Here is a 4,463-nt window from a genome sequence, read left to right on the forward strand (position 1 = left end):
CCTCCCAAGTAGCTGGGACCACAGGCGCCCGCCACAACGCCCGGCTATTTTTTGATTGCAGCCATCATTGTTGTTTTGGCGGGCCCAGGCTGGATTTGAACCCGCCACCTTAGGTGTATGTGGCTGACGCCTTAGCTGCTTGAGCCACAGGCGCCAAGCTGGGAATTATTAATTTTATGAACAAGGTGGTGTGGTGCTGAACATCTTTATACACTAAATTGGATACCCCTCACCACCGGAGAATAGCGTAGTGCTATGTAGCGAGACAGTAACTGTGAGGTGTAGCTAGTGAGTACAAAGATATTTGAGAAGGGAAAGATTAGTTTTGTCGCCAACACAGGCGTCTTTCTGGAGGCAGCAACTTTTGAGCTGGGCCTTGAAGGAAGGATAGGAGATGAAGAACTAGGGAGCAAATGCGTTTTATACTAAGGATGAAAACAACTGGCCTTCACAGAGCGCCAGGCACCGTCAGCACGTTATATGCATTGTTTCATATAATCCTCCCAACAACCTGTGGAAGTGTAATTCTGCCCATTTTATAGATAAGGAGACTTAAATTCAGATTAAGTAACTTTTCCAAGGTGGGGACTCCTAGCATAGGCTGAGGAATAATTTTTGACATGAAGATTAGAATAGTATTAAAGAAAGAAAGTTGATGGAAGTATTTCGGATTGCATGTGAAAACTTCACACTGTACCCCAGAAGTGCATTAATGTACATAGTTACCATTAAATTAAAAAAAAAAAAAAGAAAGAAAGTTTATTTTACTTCCCTAGGGTGGGGAGGGCATGGCTTGGGAGAGAGAAAGAGAGAACTACAGGGCGGCACCTGTGGCTCAAGGAGGAGGGTGCTGGCCCCATGTACTAGATAGAGGTAATGGGTTCAAACCCGGCCCTGGCCAAAAAAAGAGAGAGAACTATAGTTTTTGAGAATGTTACCAGGCTTCGCTATTACAGCAGATGGAGTTAAGAAACATAGTCCTTATAAACTTAAACAGGTTTTACTATTTCTGGATTAAACATCAACAAACAAGGTTACTGTGGATTATGCTAAATTACATCCAGAGCCATCAGGGATCCGTGTAGGGTCTCCTCATCTCCCTTTACTAGCTCAGCTCAGACATCCAAATTATTACCCCTTTCTTGGAGGTTTTGGTACCCGACCAGTTCTAAACCCAGAACAATCCCTCTTGTGACATGATCACTTACCCAGACTTTAGAAAGGCATCCTTGGTTACAGACTCCTCTGCTCAAACTGAAGTAGAAAATATGCCCTCAGCTCCATCCTGCTGCCAGGATAGGATGTTAAGGTTGGTGAGAAGATTACAGGCAGCCAGGCTCTGAGATGTGGGCTTGCACGTCAGTAACCTCACCTCTCTCAGAACCACAATTATCTTTTCACTGATTGTGGCAGTGACAGTGCAGTCTTCGGCAGCTGAGAACATTTCTGAAAAACTTTCTTCTCCCAGTTGCTAATCGCCAAAACTAATTATAAGTTTCTAGCTAGCATCTCTTCAGAGACTACTGAGAGCTTTTGGGAGAGGCTCCTTTCTTTCTCCCTCGCTCTCTTTTTTTTTTTTTTTTTTTTTTTTTTGCTATTTCCCTGGAGACAGGGAAGGAGGGAACAGGAAATGCTGAGGTCAGGGAGGCAAGGCCCTGGGGGTAAGGTGTATGTGTCCCTTTGAAAGCTCTTATTTGCTGGGAAGTTCTACCCAAAGCAAATTCTTTCTTCATCTTTGTACTGCTGACACACAAAATCATTCAATTATGTGCGGATAAAGGGAACCAGAGAAAGATTACCAGGGAAGGATTTTCAAGGAGAAACAAGTGAAAGGAAATCGGGATGCAAAACAATCAATGGCAATTAATTTGGAGTCTAGATTATGTGGATCAGAAGGCTGAGGAATGAGGAGACCATTCCTTTATTCATTGAGGGAAACAAATAGTATTTGCTGAATTCAAGAGTGATGGATGGTACAACAGTCCCCTCTATACTTATTGTTTTGCTAAATTTTCAGAATTGAGCACTGGCTGCTGTGGTAATAAATTAAGAAACATATGCTGGGCAAGGCAGCACATGCCTGTAATCCCAGCACTCTGGGAGGCCAAGGAGGGAGGATCCCTTGAGCTCAGGAGTTCCAGAACAGCCTGAGCAAGAGGCAGACCCCAGTCTCTACTAAAAATACAAAAAACTAGCCAGGGGTGGTGGTTCGTGCCTATAGTCTCAGCTACTAGTGAGGCTGAGGCAGGAGGATACCTTGAGCCGAAGAGTTTAAAGCTTTGGCATTTCCCACAGACAAATGTATATTTCCTTCACATCTGCTCTCCAGTGCTTCTGAATCTGCAAGTTGAGGGCTAGAGCCATATGGTAAACAACCCAAGTGTATACACACGCACACACTCTTAAACACCCACAGTATGGATTTATACACACACATACACACTGAGGCAAACATGTTCCAAAAATCTAATCAAAGGCACAGACACATACACTGAACAGTCACACTCACACATACCCCCTCACATCACACACCTGCACTCACACACCTGTCGCATACAAACCCATTCGCTATGTCTTGTCCTCACATCTCACTGACTCATTTTCCTTTTAATGTTTGAAGCCCTGTAAAGATGTCCCATCCTGGCCTAGGTTATTTCATACCCTCCCTCCAAAAAAGATGTCCCATCCTTAGTTATTGTTAATTTCTTTTTCTCTTCTATTTTCTCCTTTTTTAAAATTTCAGATTACCATATGGGGTCAATTAGATATATTGATCATTCTATGAGAAACTGAGTCAAGGAAATGATATTACACTATAACGTCAATAGAATGCTATGAAATTCATTTCCGTGAGCAAGCAAATGACAGGAATTTGTGTCCCTCTGGGCCATGGGCCCATCTCTTGACTGTGGAAAAGTCTGGATCTTTTGAACATTGCACTCTCCTGAGTCTAGAAGCTTTAACTCTGAGGGACCATTTTAGTGGGAAACTCCCTTAGCCTTGGGGAAATGGAAAATATTTTTATTCTGCAGGAATTTAATTTTACTGATGAATTCCTCTAAATTTTTAAGGAAGAGTTCATTTTCATACCCAGTGCATGGTCCAGCATATTAAAAAAGGGGAGCTACTCAATTGACTTTATGAAGCTAATTTCACACTGATTTCCACTGTGACGGGCCCTCAGTGAGCTCATCTAAGTGAGGAGACCAATATTATCAGCCTGGAGAGTTTCTGGAGGAATTAAATGAATTACACAAAGCATTAAGTAAGCAATGGCACCTGATAAACAGTATATAAACAGTAAATAAATGACAGGAAATAAAATTTCAAGAGACTATTCTTTTAACTTTGTACATTTTCGTAATAAAGGTCATTGTACAATTATGTTTCATTCATTTCTTTCAATATTAATTAAAGTTCTCTAATTTTTTTTTTTTGAGACAGAGTCTCACTATGTCACCCTTGGTAGAGTGCTATGATCTCACAACTCACAGCAGCCTCAGACTCTTGGGCTTAAGCAATTCTCTTGCCTCAGCCTCTCAAATAGCTGTGACTACAGGCACCTGCTACAACGCCTGGCTATTTTTTTTGTTGCAGTTGTCACTGTTGTTTAGTTGGTCCAGGCCAGGTTCAAACCCACCAGCCCCATTGTATGTGGCTGGCACCCTAACCACTGAACTACAGGCACTGAGCCCTCTGAATTTTATTTAACACACTTAAAGGTGTTTTGAATTTTCTCTATCACTTCAAGCCAATTTCCTTCATTTTCTTTTCTTTTTTTTTTAGAGACAGAGTCTCACTTTATTGCCCTTGGTAGACTGCTGTGGCATCACAGCTCACGGCAACCTCCAACTCCTGGGCTTAGGTGATTCTCTTGCTTCAGCCTCCCGAGTAGCAGGGACTATAGGCGCTCGCCACAATGCCTACTATTTTTTTGTTGCAGTTTGGCTAGGGCCAGGTTTGAACCTGCCACATTCAGTATATGGGGCTGGTGGCCTACCTATTGAGTCACAGGCACCGCCCAAATCAATTTTCTTTCTTTCTTTCTTTTTTTTAGACAGAGCCTCAAGCTATCTCCCTGGGTATAGTGCCATGGCATCACAGCTCACACCAACCTCCAAATTCTGGGCTCAAGCGAGTCTCCTGCCTCAGCCTCCCAGATAGCTGGGACCACAGGCACCCGCCACAACACCAGGCTATTTTTTGTTTGTAGCCATCATTTTTGTTTTGGCGGGCCCGGGCTGGATTTGAACCCGCCACCTTAGGTGTATGTGGCTGGCGCCTTACCCACTTGAGCCACAGGTGCCCAACCTCTTTCTTTTTGTTTTGAGACAGAGTCTCACTTTATTGCCCTCAGTAGGGGGCCATGGCGTCACAGCTCACTCCAACTCCAACTCCTGGGCTTAGGTGATTCTCTTGCCTCAGCCTTCCAAGTAGCTGGGACTAGAGATGCTCCCCACCAA

The sequence above is a fragment of the Otolemur garnettii genome, unplaced genomic scaffold (assembly GCF_000181295.1).
Source record: "Otolemur garnettii isolate 467f Iridium unplaced genomic scaffold, OtoGar3 scaffold00212, whole genome shotgun sequence".
In the NCBI taxonomy this organism is placed as follows: Eukaryota; Metazoa; Chordata; class Mammalia; order Primates; family Galagidae; genus Otolemur; species Otolemur garnettii.